Below are 17,939 nucleotides of genomic sequence, written 5' to 3' on the forward strand. Positions count from 1 at the left end.
GCAGCTAGGGAACTGTAGTTTTTATAATTTTATAAACACATCTCTCTCAACACTTAATACACTTGTTTCCAAATGCTTCAAGGAATGGCCCGTTCAACCTGAGCCTGCCCAGCATGAATTAGTTCATGTACAGAATAAACTCCTGCATGCTCCATTAAATTGCATAGTTTTGATGCACTTCAAATCAGTTTAGTTAGCATACATGTACCACACGCATATTTCTAGCTACCAGCCGCCTCACAAACATAGGCACCACCTTTAAGAGACACCCACCAGCCTCTCGTGAGCGATGGATTTAATGGTCTATCATCGCCAGAGTAAAAAGATATTTGGAGCTGGTGGCAGGCCCAAGGTGAAATGAAAAGTAATGGCGGCAGACTGCAGCACGTACCCCAGGTTTTTGGGCAAGGCAGCCTAAGGCCCTGTGAGGCACACACTTGGTCAAAGCCGGCAGCCTCGAGCCAGTGGGCAATTATGTGGAAGATGAAGATCAGGTGTAGTGGCATTAGTAAAACAGTATCAAGTGAACGTTTAGGCCAGCATAGAAAAATCCGCTTAAACCAGCCGGCCTGAGAAAGGTGTCATGCCATGCATGATTTGTGTGTGTGTGTGTCACTGCTGGCCGCTATGTACAAATCTGTTTGCGGCTGCAAGTGTGGGTGTGACTCGTGTGTGTGTGGAACTTGGAATAGGTCAGAAGGCAAGCCGAGAGCACAGATAAATTGAAATTTTATGACCAGCAAGTACTCTTATTTTACGCCCCCATCTAACTCCAGCTTTAGGCACACGCTTACTTGAAATGAAATTGCAGCTCGAGAGCAGCTGCATTTCACGCAACACCTTCTACCTAGCTCCCCTCTCTTTGTTGTGACAGCCCACCTGCATCAGACTCTCTCGGGCCGGCTCAGCTGCTCAGTGAGGGGTCTCGGCAACCGCATTCTGAGAGACTGCGCCGCCGCCCAGGCGGTGGTAAGCCTGGCTGGGATGGTCGCTTGTTGGCCAGGGGTATTTATTATCATGCTGGCAGCAGAGGTCATCAACAGCAATGCAGCCCTTAATGAATTCTTCAGCTGCTGCCCGCTCGCGCCACGGGAGGCAGCCTCGATCCTGATGACTTGCAAATCGAAAAGTGAAAGTTTGCAGCATTGGGGTGCTGATTCTCAACCAGTTGCAACATTGTAGCAAGCAGTCAGCTCAGAGCCCAGCCCCCAAGAAGCCTGCCAAGCAGCGCGGGCTGCCTGTTGTCCGTGCCACTACCAAAAGTGTTATTCTAACAGTCACACCATTCGGGCCACAGTGCTTGACAGGCATAGGTGCTTATATGCTTGACTTCGCATTTCAGTATGGTGATGCGAACCACCTCACTGAAATGAGTTAGTCTACCGCCTGATGTGTGGTACTTGGCAGAACTGCTCCTGGGAGGGTTAGCTCTTCCCATAAAGGAGACAAAGTTTCTTTTAAAACTACACAGGCAGGCAGGCGCAAAATGCCAGCCAGCTATGTGTTCTTTGAAACAGACTGCAAATTGCTTGTCTATAAATAAAGAATCATGGTCCCTTTTATTATCAGCCATAGATTATTCAGGCAGCCATAGAACACAAGTAAAAGTTATTTCTATTTATATTTGCTGTTCAAAGTATGCATGGACAAGTACTGACAATACAGCTCTTGGGACATCAAAATAATGAGCTGGCAACTCTAAATCACAAGACTGGGAGTTTGTTGCAGGATCACCACATTATTAATTCCCTCCACCCTGATCCCTGCATACCTCCATATTAGCAATAGTTTACCACATTTGAAACCCTATGCTGGTGTCAATAACATTCTGAGTTACTTCAAGTGTCTGGGAATGCACCTTGCAATCAAAAAACTTGCTCCTCATTCTCGCCCTTCACTTTCACGGTCACCCTGCACTCACACCATTCACCCGCTTACCCTGCACTCACAGTGACCACTGCACTCACAATGCACTTGCACTGTTCACCCTGTACCTCACCCTGCAGTCACACAAGCACACTACTCAACCTGCGCTAAAATGTGACACTTCACTCACCTGTCCCCCTCACTGCTCAATCTGCAATCTCACTCAAATAAGCCCACCACTAACCATACATTCATTCGTACCACTCTGCACTTATATCTGCACCCAAATTCATATGGTCACCTTGCCCACCCTGCAATCACTCCTCTTACCTTACTCGCAAACTGTTGCATGGCTCACCGTGCACTCACTTGAGCACTCCTGCCACCCACACAGTGCAGAGGGTTAATGTACCTGCTCCATAGAATGTGTACCGTGCAGATCACAGAACGGAGTGCGAGTAAACAATGAGTAGCGCTATAACAAAAGGAAGAGAGATGAGGTGCATCGTTGGTGAGTGGTAGTGAGGGAATTATGGAGAAGGAGGAAATGTGGGAGGGGGGCACCAAAACAGACCGCTGCACTGTGTGCAACAAGTACTGGCCCCCACCCGAAGTTTGAATCTAGTTGCGCACCTGTACACAAGTATGGGCATGTCGTGCCCCATCAAGGTTTTCATCCTAAATTACAAGGGCACATTTACATGCACTGCAATCCAGTCATCTAGTGCTAATGCAGACTTCTTCCCCTCACTGGCTGTTTTCTTGTCAGGATTTTAGTCACACTTCCCACTGAACGGTAGTGACAACAGACGCCAGAGGTACCGCCGCCGCAGGTGTTGCAGAGTTCACCTGTGCGCTGCCAGACGCCTGCTGACTTTCGCCTGCCGGTGGGGTGAACCGGCTTTCGGGCTTACCGGCGTGGGGAAGTGCCAGGCGACCAGAGAGACAGACAGATCGGCAGAGGAGGGGCTCCCTGCACGCGGCTAAGCTGCGAGTGCTGCTAGTACGGCAGGAGATCCTCTGAGCGCGGCTGGCTGTGCCACAAGTGTTTGCCGATGTGGCGGGACCCACGGGGGATCTCCTGAGCGCCGCTGTGCGGGGAGCGTTTGTGAACGTGGCAGGAGCCGCAAGAGTCCTCAGCGCCGAAATAAGGCAGAGCAGCACGGCACGGCGGGCCCGCGGACTCAGCTCAGCCCAGCTTAGCACGCTCGGTTGTGCACGAGCTGCCTAGCTTCTCCCCCTGCTCCTTCCCGGGAAGCGAGAAAGAAAGGCGACACCCGCCCCAGTGAGAGAGGATACCAATTGAAGAGCCAGAGCCGGAGAGTCGGAGAGCCGGGAAACAGAGGTCAACACAGGAGAAGCTCCAAGTTTATTCGGGCTCTATTCTGGGAAGGATCACCTCTTGAAGCATCCTCGGACAACGGCATGAGTTCAGGAAGGGTCAGGGGGTCCCCGGAGTCGGAGCCAAAACCAAAATCAAAGGCAAAAACGGGAAACGTGAAAGGAAACAAGAAGAAAACAAACCTAAGCCCACCCACCGGCAAGGAGCCGAATTTTACCACAACCGAGCAGGCATCGGAGCCGAATTATATCAAAACAGAGCAGGGATCGCCATCGGCCATGATCCAAGAGACCTCAGCAAGAGAACCACAAACTGCAAAAAAGCTCTACCAACCCAAGATATATTCAAAGTCAAGTCAAGTCAAGTCAGAAATTTATATAGCGCACTACATACCCATAGGGTCTCAAGGCGCTTGAGGAAGGGGAAAATTACTTGTCGAATATCCAAGTTTTAAGTTGCTTTCTGAATGCTAGGTGGTTCTGAGTAAGCCGAAGGTGAGTGGGGAGAGAGTTCCAGGTTTTGGCTGCCAGGTAGGAGAAGGATCTACCTCCCATGGTGGCTTTGTTGATGCGGGGAACAGTGGCCAGGGCTTGGTTGGAGGAACGTAGTTGACGGGAGGGGGAGTAGAAAGACATTCGTGTGTTGAGGCAATCGGGTCTGAGATCGTAAAGCGCTTTGTGTGCGTGGGTTAGTAGGCGGAAGGTAATTCTCTTATTCACAGGAAGCCAGTGGAGGCTTTTCAGGTGACCCGTGATGTGTTCTTTACGTGGGATATCAAGTATGAGCCTGGCTGAGGCGTTCTGGATGCGTTGGAGTTTTTTCTGGAGTTTTGCGGTGGAACCGGCGTATAGAGTGTTTCCGTAGTCCAGGCGACTCGTAACAAGTGCGTGAGTGACCGTTTTTCTAGTTTCGGTGGGGATCCAGCGAAAAGTTTTTTTAAGCATGCGAAGAATGTTGAAGCAGGATGAAGAGACAGCGTTGACTTGTCTGGTCATTGAGAGTGAGGAGTCCAGGATGACGCCCAAGTTCCGTGCGTGGTCCGTCGAGATGGGTGCTTTTCCAAGGGCTTCTGGCCACCAAGAGTCATCCCAGGCGGAGGGGGAGGTTCCTAAGATAAGGACTTCTGTTTTGTCTGAATTCAGTTTCAGACGGCTGTGCTTCATCCACTCGGCTACTTCTTTCATTCCTTCGTGTAAGTTGTTTTTGGCGGTGTTAGGGTCTTTGGTGAGTGAGAGGATCAGTTGGGTGTCATCAGCCTAGTAGATGATGTTGAGATTGTGTTGGCGAACGATGACTGCGAGGGGGCTCATGTATACGTTGAAGAGGGTGGGGCTGAGTGATGATCCTTGCGGCACGCCGCAGATGACTTCAGAGGCCTCTGAATTGAAAGGAGGGAGCCTGACTCTCTGAGTTCTACCGGTGAGGAAGGAGGTGATCCAATTCAGTGCTTTTCCTTGGATTCCGATGTTACTGAGGCGCTGTAATAGGGTGCTATGACAGACTGTGTCGAAGGCTGCGGAGAGGTCGAGGAGGAGGAGGAGGGCGACTGTGTCTCCATTGTCCAGTAGAGTTCGAATGTCGTCTGTGGCTGCGATGAGTGCGGTCTCAGTGCTGTGTTTGGCTCGGAAGCCGGACTGTGAGGAGTCGAGGGATTTGTTGGCTTTGAGGAAGGCGGCGAGCTGGTTGTTGACAGCTTTCTCGATGACTTTGGCTGGGAAAGGAAGGAGCGATATGGGTCGGTAGTTTTTGAGTTCGGTGGGGTCAGCTGTGGGTTTTTTCAGAAGGACGCTGAGTTCTGCGTGTTTCCAGCTTTCCGGGAAGGTGGCGGAGTTGAGGGAGCAGTTGATGACGTCTCGGAGGTGTGGTGCTATGATGGAGTCTGCTTTGTTGAAGATGTGGTGAGGGCATGGGTCAGTTGAGGATCCTGAATGGATGGAGTTCATCAGACGGATGGTGTCCTCAGTGGAGATTGGGTTCCAGATGTTAAGGATGTTCAAGGGGGGAGAAGGTCCTGCAGAAGAATGGGTGGGTAGGTCTTCGGGTCGGTTGTCGAAGCTGTTGTGGATGTCTGCAATTTTGTTGTAGAAGAATGAAGCTAGGGAGTCGCAGAGGGCTTGAGAGGGGGTGATGTCATTGGAGTTTGCTGATGGGTTGGTAAATTCTTTGACAATGTTGAATAACTCCTTGCTATTGTGGGCGTTGTTATCTAGACGGTCTTTGAAGGCGGCTTTCTTGGCGGACCGGATTAGTTGGTGGTGTATGCGGGTGGCATTTTTGAAGGCGTCTCTGGTGTTGGAGTTAGGGTCTTTTTTCCATGCTTTCTCGAGGGAGCGGCAGAGTTTCTTGGATTTCTTAAGATCATCGTTGAACCAGGAGGCCTTCTTGCTGTTTAGTTTGTTATGGTGTTTTTTCAACGGTGCTAGGATGTCAGCGCTTTTGGATAGCCATTGGGTGAGGTTAATGGCTGCTTGGTCGGGGTTTGAGGAGTGGACAGGAGGGGTTTGGAGGAGCGATGCAGAGATCTGGTTGATGGTGATTTTGTTCCAATTTCTACGTAGGGTGGGTTGAGGGTGGTGGTGAATTGTGGGCTTATTGAAGAAAAAGTGAACGCAGCTGTGGTCCGTCCAGTGAAGAGCAGTGGTGTGGCTGAAAGAGACGTAGTTGCTGGAGGTGAAGATAGGGTCGAGTGTGTGACCTGCAATGTGGGTGGGGGACGTGACAAGTTGTTTAAGTCCAAGGTTTGCGAGGTTGTCCAGAAGGGTGGTGGTGCTGTTGTCATTGCTCTTTTCCAGGTGAAAGTTGAGGTCTCCCACTAAGATGTAGTCCTCGGAGGGGAGGGCTTGTGTGGTGATGAAATCAGCGATATCGTCATTGAATTGCGCCCGGGGACCCGGGGGCCGGTAGAGAAGGGTGCCTCTGAGTGTGGTTTTGGGATCGGTGTGGATCTGGAAGTGAAGGTGCTCGGCGCTGGCGAGGTTGTCATCTGAGCTGGTGGTGATGTGGATGGAATTCTTGTGGACGATGGCGATGCCACCTCCTGTATGCTTGACGCGGTCCTTGCGGATAATCTTGTATCCTTCAGGGATGGCAATGGTGATGTCTGGGGCTGATGAGGCATTCATCCATGTTTCTGTTAAGAACGCGACGTCCGGTGCGGTGGTGTGTAGAAGATTCCAAAGGTCGATGGCATGTCTGTGGATTGAGCGGGTGTTGAGCAGGATGCATTTTAGGTGGTTGGTGTTGGGTCTTTGTGGCACGTTGGAGGATGAGGAGTTGGTATTAGAGCCGTCGAACTTGCAGGAGAAGCATGAGAAGGGACCATGGGTGTGTCCAGGAGCGGCTTGGACGCAGTTAGGGGAGCGGCGGGAGTTAAGGGCTAAGAGGGTGGCGGCATCGTAAGTGATGCGAGTGGGCGGGATAATAAAGGAACCAGGGGTCTGGCACTGGGCGCGGTCCAGGCGCGGACGGGCGTAGACGGGCTTACCTTTGGCGCACCTTCGGCGTGGACGTAGCGCGTGGATGCTGCGCGTGGGACCATCTGGCTTAAATGGTTGGTGGAGGGGGCGGAGCGTGGGAGGGTCAGCTGGGAGGCGGGATCAGAGAGGCGGGTCAGGGGAGAGGAAAACACAAAATGGAGTGCAAAAATGAAAGTAAAAGCAGCAGCGAGGGCACAGCACAATGCTCGTCAACAGGCAGCCAAAGGCTCTCAACTCCAGCACAATACCTCTGCCAAAGCGCCACTCAAAAACAACCAACTTTGAAAGCACAACACAGCAATGAAGTGCACGTTATGAACACAGAGCGCCAAACAAAATTGAACAACCAGGTTTCAAAAGCGCCAAGCGACAATCAACTTCAAAGCGCTAATGCTGAAATTATGAAAAACGCGGTTAACTTCACAGGCAATGAGGCACAGAGCGAGATGCAGATAATTAAAGTACAACAAGCACAATTCAATTATGGGAAATAAAGTACTCAAAGGGCTGCGCGAGTAAGAGCTTCAGAACGCGATAACTTTTGTCAATGGCAACGATACCAGGCGCAGTCAAGAATACTCGGTGCAAAGGGCTTCAGCTGCGATGCAGGTGATGTCAATCAAAGAATCTAGCAGGAGAGCGTGGGGGAGGATCCAGGCTCAGACATTTTTTCGAGCAATAAACATCTGCATGGTTTCCAAACCCCACTGCTCCCCTCGCTACTGAGACCAATATGCACGCCACCACCATTGCTCGAAATGACCACAAGCCCCTCGTCCTTAGAAAATCCAACGGCAGACCCTCACCAATGTGGCATCTCAAAGCATAGGATCAGCAGCACACCTCAGGACATCTCATAGCAGGGGGAACGCTTCACGATTTAACTTCCAATCTGCAATTATCACCTGCCTACCCAGCTGGCCAGGCTATATGCAGTCGGGGGAATGTCCTGCGGTCCCCACTGGAAGATCTTAAAACCAATGCAAAAACTATTTTGGCACCAAAACTAGCCGATAAACCAGACAGTCGTTCAACCGAAAGTGCTTCCGGGGGTCTGTTTACAGACACTAATATCGGCTCTCCCCAAGGAAACACAACCTAGTCCGGCGCCGGGCACACAATCTATGAGCCACAGCCGCAGCACACCCATCAAGTCTCATTCAACGGCTGGATGTGCTCCACCACTCACAGACCCGGAAACCTATGGCTTAGTAACAAGCACCTCGGGCAGGGAGGCAGCAAGCCCTCACAACTCTAGCCGGAAAACTGAAGGCAGGGCAATTACCTTAATACACAAGAATGGGAAGACATGCTAGCAACCTATACACCAGATCACAAAGAGCCCCACTCCCTAGAACCACCTCTGGTAGCCAACAACACCAACTCCATTAACATCTCTAATGAGATAGAGCTGGGGAAGGAACACAACACCGGAACCTGGAACTCACTGCTAAACACAATCCAGCTAGCAGTAGACACCCTGCAATATCAATCAGAAAAAATGGAGTTACAACTTATCCTTCTTAATACACTGGCAGTTTTTACAGCCGGCATCGATGATAAGCTGGGCAACCTGAATAACCTGATAATGAGAGCACAAACAAGCACCTACCTGAGCTGCAATTGCAGCCAGGCAGTGGATAAATTAGCCACACTGCCCTCAATGCTAACCGACTTAATAGGTGATTTACGGAATCTACAGAGAAAATGCATTAAAAGAAACGGGTCCAAACAAAACCGAAGATGGACATTCCACGAGCAAAACATTCGGAACAAAGCTAACCGTCCAACATGTCCCTGCAAATGAGGAGACAACTCAGACGGGACTGGAGTTCCCGTAAAAATTTAAAGCCAAACAACGGCGTCAACAAAAAAAAGAAAAAGAATCAATCAAAAACCTCAAATAGCTACAACAAAATATTTCCCCATCTTCTTTGGCCCAAAGGAAAAATCTTTGGTTAACACAAACAATGCCCACTTTACAGACTGGGAAAACCACGTGCCCAGTGCCTCCATCCAGCAGCAAAAATCAAACAGCAGCTTGCCGGACCAAGAAGGGCAAAGGTCCCAAGATCCATCGGCAAGAGACCAAACTGAACAAACGGACGCACACAGAGACGAGGCAACAAAGACTAAACCATCTACACAGCATAACAGCACTAAGAACAAGCAAGAGTGTATCTCCGAAGGGCAAGCGGGAGACCTAGCACCTCTAAACAAGGAGCCCCCCCCTCCAAAGGGAAATACCCGATGAGACGACCAACCAAGAAACATCAATAATAGCCGCAAGCAAGCAACCTACCACACAGGAGGGGGGCACGAAAAGAACTATTGTCTCAACGCTAAGCTCAAATCATGAAGATCCAATAAGAGACACATACCACGATCATTCATTCTGCTCCTAGCCAAACTGAGTACTCACAGGTAAAATGGCCATACGAAACACGAACAATATTAAAGCAAACTACCCCAACTAAAGCAATAACACATACCGCCAATACGCCAGGCGAAGGCACTCACCTGGCACTACACGAAGCTGAACCATATCATGGTTCACTAGTTCAAGCACATCATACACCAACAAAACAGCAGGTGGAAGGAAGTACACAACAAACAACGGAGTTCTTGGTTTTTCACCCGGAATACACATCACAAGGGCAGCAGGACCTGCTAAATCGTAACATTCTTAGACTAATGGATTGCATTCCCAACCTGGGAGGGATAAGTAGCAAGGACTTAATCTCTGTAGAATTTTTACCCGCTGCTAACCAAAACAGCCCGGAGGCGACCAAGACAACTTGGTCCTCTAGTAATGTTGTATATTCCATCTTAGCGGAAGCAGAGAAATTCAAGAACTGGGGCATTAAGCTGGTCCCCTTACATAGACCAGCTTATCCCTCGCCACTCCTGAGGAGGATAAGACCAGAATCAGAGACACAACAGGTAAACACCTCCAGTATTCTCAGGGGTGCCCTGGGAAGCTCGCCCAAACCTAGAGAGAACAGCCCCATGGCAGCGATCAACAGAAAGGCAGACTGTGGCAGCTGGCTCCAAGCTAGCGTTCCCAACGTACAGGCAAAGCCCAGTTCTAAAGGTCCATCAGACCCGCACCTTCACCACTACTAAGCCCTTGCGAGGAAGTTCACCAAAGAGGAACATACGCAGCCCCCGGGGTCGGGCAGAAGTTAGTGTAAGGGGGGCACCTTACCAAAAATCGACCACCAACAAGGGAAACACTGTCCCGAACTATCTTCATACGTCCTGAAGAGGCTGGACGCCACCAACAAATTAGAGATGGAAAAAGGGAAAGGGCACCAACTATAGGCATTTGTCCTTGGAACATAAACGGCCTAACCTCAAAAATGGACGACCTAGACTTCCAAAAGTATATCTCTCTCTTTGATATAATAATGCTGCAAGAAACCTGGCTTACAACCTCACAACATATCACGGGCTTCACTTGCTATTTAAACAGCAGCGGTCAGAACTAATAGATTTAGCCACCAGTCAGGAGCCTTGGCCACATATGTATCCACTACTACAATACCTTTGGCAGTCCTTATGGACTCACCTACAACCTTAACAGTAAAGATAAAATTACAGCGATATGCCTTGTCAACGCATATGTCCACCCCAAACACAGAGTTAAAGATTCCATCAAAATCTCCAATCAATTGGCGGAGTATGCCACTCAGATGGAAAAGCCACTCTTCCTCCTGACAGGGACTTAAACCAAAACTTACTTGGTTCATCAATAGAAGAAGAGGCTTTGGCTCTAAACAAAATCGACACTATACCATCACAAAGTGCCCCTCTAAACAAGAGAAAAAGCATCAAAACAACGGTCTACTCCAAGACCTAGAACATCAAATTCTCCGGGCACTAAATGGAAGATTTATGACTGACTCTCCTCCAGTAGAAACCTTCTATTCATATACAGCTAGCTCCACCCTGGACTATACCTTTGCCAGTCTGGCATTATTCCAACACATCCTGGGGTTCAGAATGGGGGATAAGGGTGAAAGCGACCATCGTCCCCAGGAATGCCACATGACATCAAAGACGCCAACTGCAATTAGGCCAGACAAAACGCTTGGGGCGATTTACTCCATTAATCAAAAAAGGATCAAATGTACGCCAGCCAACTCAACTACTCTGGCCGAAACTGCTCTTCAACTATATAATGCACAAAAACCAAATGCAGCTGGGCATATCTCCCACTGGGAGCAATATACAGGATTACTGCTAAAAGAACTGACAACTAAGACCGCCCCAAAAGTTACTGCTATAAAGAGAGAAGTAAAACCAACTTAAAGAGAGGACCGAGAGCACAACTAAGGATACAAAAAAAGATCAGTTAACCTGACCTTACGGAAGCTAAGATCAGCCCCCAAAAACGTCCACCTTCGAGCTGCGCTGAAAAATCAAAGGGCTGAGCTCAATCGCACAAAATGGAATATAAAAAAAAGACGCTGAAAATGAGGCCAGGGCAAAACTACTATGCGATACCAAAAGCAACAATAGTGCCCACTTCTGGCAATCAGTGAACAGGATCCTGCACCCACAGCACAAAGACCTAGGATCTCACATTGTGGAAGAGTCATGGATCAACTATCTCTCCAGCCACTTTAATGACCCTCCGGAACATGCAGGAGCACAAAAAATCACCAACACAGAGCCAGACTCTACAACGTTTAGGCCGGTGCTACTGACTCAGAGAGAACAAGGCCTACCCGAAAACAACTAGGATACATCAGCTTCGCAGCAGACAGCCTTAATAACAAAGATTTGCAAGGGCAGGAAAGAAGGAGCTCCAGGACCCAACGGCATGCCTCAATCCCCGTTTAAGGGAAAAAAAACACAGAATGGGCGATCATCATGCAACGGTTTTTCATGGAAATTAACTCCTAAATAGAATCCCAGAATCTTGGAGGGGGGTCGACGATTGTCCCCATATACAATAAAGGTGACAAAACGGACCCTAACAACTATCGCCTAGTAGCCCTCCTCGACAATGAGGTGAAATATTTCGCGGGAAGCATCTTAAAGGAGATTGTGCTATGGGCGGAATCAAACCAGATCATACCTCTGAACCAGACCGGCTTCCGGAAAAATACAGGAACAGCAACCAACATTCTGGCTATCTCACTAATTATTGATGCAGCAAAAACCAAAAAACTGCTGCTGCACCTATGCTACATCGATTTCAGTGCAGCATTTGACAACATCGAGAGAGGCAGACTTTGGGAGAAATTAGCACAATGGGGCATTTCGCAGCAGATTCTAAACATGCTGAAGCTTCTCCACTCTGATATCTGGGTGCAGGTGAAGCTAGGAAGCGGCACCCATTTGTCATCCAAAGTTCGTACCACCAAAGGCCTCAAGCAAGGGTGCGTGCTTGCCCCATTATTGTTTCATCTGTTCATGGCGGATCTACCAAGCCTACTCGACACATGTAACTCCTACTCCCCGAGGATGGGAGGGAAAACTGAGTAATCTTTTGTACGCTGAAGACGTCATATTACTCGGTCACACCTACATCGCCCTTCAGCGGCTTCTGATCCAAATGCACAGTTACGCAACGGAAAACAACCTAAAAATAAACTTGAGCAAGACACGCACCATGTCAATTAACACCAACAATAAACAACAGAAGCTCTGGACCCTGGGCGGCCAAAGAATTGAGCCAGCATTCAAGTACAAAAACCTGGGAGTCACTTTTGACAGAGAGGGCACATTTACACAGCAGAAGCAGGAAACAAGAAGGAGAGGGTCTTTGATCGCCGTTACGTTGAAAAATTTAGCTAACCAACTGATGGGGCCAACTCGGACCCCTTACTTGAAAGTTATTCAGGCTAAACTACTCCCCTCGATCTCCTACGGCAGCAAGGCACTACGAGGAAGAGACTCTAAAAATCTGGATTCTATCCAGGTAAAAGCCTATAGAACAATGTTCTCGCTCCCGTCCTACACCTCGCCCGCCCAAATAAGGTTGGAGTTTGGCTTGCAAAAACAAGATCTCGGAAGACAGGGAGCCTACATCATTTGCTGCCACAAACTCTGCTCTGCCGCTACTGACACACTAAATTCGCTGATATGGCAAGATATACAAAGCAGGGACGTATCTCAGGCAAGAACTTACTGCAGGCAGCATTGGGGGCCACCAAACTATCTGCGATCTGGGACATGCAACTCGGGCATAACCTGTTCAAAAAACTAGTCTGGAAAAACGTTAAATCTCTTTCCTTACTAGAGGACAAGGCCGCCTTCGCAAAAAGAAATCATGCATGGAGGACACTCAATTCGTACAAATCCCTGACACCACAACCATATTTTAGTCAGGGCTATCCAAAAGCCATAAAATTGAGGTTCCTGAAACACAGACTAGGGATTTTGCCCAGCAGAGAGCATCTTCCACCATGGCTCAGGAGTAACGGCCACGAAGCCTGTCCGCTCTGCAACCTAGAGAAGGGCGACATCCTCCACATGACTTGTCTCTGCAAAGAGCTTCAGCAAGCCCGCCAACAGCTCCTAAAGGACCAGTTTAAGCAGATAGGGACTAGCACTAGAAGGCAAGCGGTGCTCGCCTGCTTGGATCCTGCAAACACCAAACTGAACTGCAGATATGTCAAGTTCCTCGCGATGATCGAGCAAAGACTGTTAAAACTTCCAAGATCGGCGATCATCGACACAGGCAAAAAGTAGGCGGTCATCAGGAAGCAAGGGCGCTCGCTGCCCTGGCATCAGAAAAACACTTTTTGACAATTACACAGGATCTTTTACTGTATGTTTATTTTAAAAAGATTATAACGAACAAATTACTTTTATGACATTTTAAGACTATTTTGTAAAATGTTTTTGCACTGGTTTTAATTAACTATGCATAATAAACTTACCTTACCAGTCATCCAGGGGGCCCCTTGATAGACAGCTCTGTTTTTGCCCTGATGGCCTGGAATAATTCCTAAACAGATTCTTGTAAATAGCGTTTTGTTTCATTTCTTTTTAATGCGATTGATATAAGGAGTCTATTACTATTTGAAGAGAAATGTGTTTGTTTCAAGCAACAACCATAAAAAAGTTTATTTTAAATCCAAGCGGGTCCTTACATATGAGAAATTGGAGGATATCACAGATATTATTGGCTGAAAAATTAGTGGGCTGCTGCTTTGTTACAACAGTGAAAACACACATCACTATCTATGAATATTAGATGTAGACGCTTTTATAATTTCAACTATATTGTCTGTACACCGTTAGTAGCCTGGCTAAAGAGGGTATGGCAGAGCTGAAACACACACATTTAGACTCTAAGCTGTACTAAACAGGGGCCCCCAAAATAGTTTTGGCCCAGGGCACCCAAAAACCTTAACAATCTCCCCACGACGCAGGCATCCTTGCACCATGGTGCAAGGATGCCTAAGCCAGCGCATGGCTGCAGTTTGGGCGCTAGTGCACGGGGGGAAGCACAGAGATGCGTTATATTGTTGTAAATATGTTGCATCCTGTGCTTCGAAAGTGCCGTAGCGTGGCGCAACCAAATGGCTTGCGGTGCCACGCTGCGGCACTTCCTTGTAAATCTGCCCCTGGATGTGGAGCACAACCTGAGAATGGCAGTAGCAAAAATCCATCCACAGATTGACCGTCTCGGTGGCGAAAAACAGGCACACCCATCACATTTATGCTGGTGGTGTTACCAATCAATCTCATGTGTAAAACAGAGCATCTATTTGCGCACATTTTATCTAGGAAAATGGTGTTTTGAGCGGTGTAATAATCTGTCATTTCAGCACACCCACCCACAAGCCTGCACTTAACTAAACGCTCTTATTGTGTTGAACATTATTTGCTGGATATGGCCCAGGATATGCGTGCATCGGACAATTATGCAGTGTACCAGATTCCAGAAATTTCTGTCAGGTGTTTGGGGGGGGGGGCAACATCAAAAAATATTGAGCTGGGGGGGCTCAACCTACAAAAGTTGACCTCTGTCCTAGACGATGATTATGAAAACAGCTCTTTATTTATTATATAGGCCAAACCGATGCATTAACAAGCCTGTTAAAGTCGCACTGACACCACACCTCACGTTAACAACCATTTACTGGAATTGGAAGGAAGGGCATTTTGGGGTGAAAAAAGTAACTGAAAATCGCAAAAACTCAGGAAGGAACGCATCCTACCAAACGTGTGAGATTTATGAGACTGCCCTAGGAACGGTCAGATAAAAACTCACTAAAGAGTCAACAAATAAGTACACCGTACCAACACTTCTCGACATGATTCCAACTTTTCAGATCACTAGTGTTCATTTTAAGTACTGAAATTAAATTATACCTTTGCATTTTCACTAAACATTGACAGCACCCCTGTATGAAAAAAGCCAGTCAAGCTTCAACAGAGGATTTCACTGAGAGCACGCTGGCGTATCAGCGCCCCATAAAATCTTACTAATTAGAATTAGTCTCACTCCTTGTGGTACATGTACTCTCTTTTATTAGACTCGGTGACCTAGATCCGCACCATCTCAAAATCATTTTTCAGACAAAAGCGATTATTTAAACATAAATTCATCAGTACTGCAATCCCATAAACCTCTGGGCCCTTGACATAACTAGATATGGAATAAATCAGTACATGAATGATAAATAACAACACAATTATTAACAGTGAGGCAGAGCATTGTATCAAATTAAAGTAAAACATCGCTCAAAGTGATAGCCAATCCCTTTAGGGAGATTGTGTTTTTTTTCGGGTTGTGTCCACAATCTGGAGGGTTCTTTAAATTCAACGTAAACTAACGCAAGGTAATTCGTCCAGTCGCATGATAAAGTCATACTCTATGACTGCCCCTTTCTAGGGCCTCGAAGTGTAGGTCGGCCATGTGACTGCACCCCGTCTGCCCTACAACATTCCTAACACAGTGAAGAGGAGCTACGAATGCACGAGGCAGGCACAGCAATCCGAAAACCCCACCCTCAATCTTGTTGGAAATATGAAATTAAAACATATACAATTACATGGATGAAGCGAGCCTTACGATTATTATTTAAACTCGTCCACTCCGTTACGGCCGCCTGCAAGGAATAAGCGGTCTCGATGCAAGTTTTTACTCAATTCCGCTGGCAAATGGATCCTCGATATCCTTCTGGATAATATGATTTACATTTATATTCTGCAGCTGGGGCCCAACTACTAGCACTACCTGACGATGCTCTTCTCTGAGACGTCTGAACTCAGAACGTTGCGCAGTGGGCGGGGCCGCGCAAGGAAGCACGCACGTACGAAGAGCTCAAAGCGCCCGACGCCGCGTTTATTCTCTTAAATTGCACTTGTGGGCGGGTCCCACGAAGTAAATAAAACACGTAAGTAGCCGAAATGGAAGATAGTGCCGACTCTGCTAGTGAATGTATGTCGTATGTCGGATATCGGAACTATCGTAGTGAAGGTCAGAAAACACTTGCTCGGTTTTAGGTTGAATCTACCGGAGGAGCTCGGTTCTGATGTAAAATACTTATTGTGGGGTTATAAACATCGTAAAGGGCCCTAACGGCTGTCCATTGCTAGCCTAGCCTTCTTCGTTGACTGCATAATTTCATCTTTGTGGACTTCTATGTGTGCTTCGGTGATTTCTTTGATTACTCTCCCCTGAGCATATTCTCTTTACCTGCCCTGTGGTTGGCTAGCTTCTATCTTTCCACTGCTCACTTTTAGGGAACTTTTTCATACATGCCAACATTTTAGAGCAGGCAAGTGGGAGATTTTTTTAAAAAAATAGTTGGAAGAATGAAGAAGAATTTTATAGTTTAGTTAGTTAAAACCGTAACAATTTTGCATAGATAAATTAACTTACACTCAAAAGTTTAAGATCATTTCAGCATTAGCAGTGTTTAAAAACTGCAAATGGAAATGAATTCAGTTTTAAAATCAACCTATCATACATGAGTGACTTGTATAAAACTTTCTGACTTCCTCAATTTTGCAAGTTCTGCATATTAAAAAAATACAAATAAAGTGCATTTATGTTAAAACTCAAAATTTCCAATACCAAGCTAATTATTTACTTTCTATCCAGGTGTATTTAAAACATTTATACTTCTCTATATCCTGATACCCCTAAAGAGAGTCCAACGCGTTGGATCAACTATAAGTGATAATCAATTGTACAGTCTTCTTTTCCATACAATGATGATTTAACAAATAGAGGTGGTAATGACGTTTCTCCCCCACTGAGTTAACCTTATAAAATGGCCTTAGCTTTCACAGCTTGATTGTGTGCACGGAGGAACTTTATCAATTTACAGTTAATTTGGGGGTCGGATGGATCTAGTTCTCTAATGATGGCAGACCTGCAGGTTCTTATTCCTCTGTCCAGGAAGGCTCTCCTTAAAAAAGTGCAAGAACAATTGATGGACAGAATGCAGAACAATGTCATACATTCACCCTTGTTCAGAGCTCTGGGCCTTTTTTTGCTCACCATACCATTCCAGTTTGAACCCAGCCATATGCAAATCAGTATTGACCCTGTGCCCAATGGGAACAGTCCAGCCAGAACTGCCAGGTTTGGTCTGGACTGTTTCCATTGAGGCACAAGGTTAAGACTGATTTGCATATGGACAGGTCTAAACTGGGGTGGCATGGTGACCAAAATAATGATAGATTTAACCCAGATCTCTTGACTGGGGGTGAATGTTTTGATTTGTTCTGCATTCCGTCCATCAATTGTGTGTCTTTTGGTTGTAGCTGGATGCGTTCTCCATAAGTTTGCCTTCTAGCCAAATGTTATGGTGTGGGGCTAGACGGTTGCTAATAAGCATTGATTTTGTTTTAGATATGTTGATTTCTAATTTGTTCACTGACAAAAATTCGGAGAGTTAGGTTAATATTCTGGTCAGACCAACTTTAGTTAAACTTAAAAGGACGATGTTGTCTGCATAGGCAAGGCGAGAGAACAGTAGTTGACCTAAATGCGGCAGGTGGGAATTCGTTTTGTTGAGCAATCTGCCTGAATAGGGCTCAATTGGTATGTATGGTAACAGACAATCAGCATTTCATTTTTGGCAGTTTAATACCCTACCGCAGTGATCTTAGGGGAGCGCCAAGCTCTGGCCAAAAGAAGTATTATGTTGAAAACAGTGCTTTGTTTTAAGCAGAAAAAAATGAGCACCAAAAAGCTGCTCTGTAATGGGCCATCACTAGCATCTTTTGTCATTTATATATCCTAGCTGGGAGTATGTGCCAAAAGAAAAAGGACT

At 47.1% G+C, this 17,939-nt stretch overlaps 1 protein-coding gene across 2 annotated transcripts in view; it reads right to left on the bottom strand.

The window, feature by feature from the left end:
• Positions 1–15,858, bottom strand: part of ADAD1 (adenosine deaminase domain containing 1) — a 1,085,588-nt gene extending 1,069,730 nt beyond the window's left edge. The window contains exon 1 of one of the 2 annotated variants that reach the window (XM_086962193.1): positions 15,725–15,858. The gene's annotated coding sequence lies outside the window, so the exon portion shown is untranslated. The remainder of the gene's footprint in view (positions 1–15,724) is intronic. The other variant, XM_086962194.1, reaches the window with a different exon arrangement.
• Positions 15,859–17,939: the final 2,081 nt, after the last annotated feature.

Source organism: Lissotriton vulgaris, chromosome 3_1 (genome assembly GCF_964263255.1).
Source record: "Lissotriton vulgaris chromosome 3_1, aLisVul1.2, whole genome shotgun sequence".
In the NCBI taxonomy this organism is placed as follows: Eukaryota; Metazoa; Chordata; class Amphibia; order Caudata; family Salamandridae; genus Lissotriton; species Lissotriton vulgaris.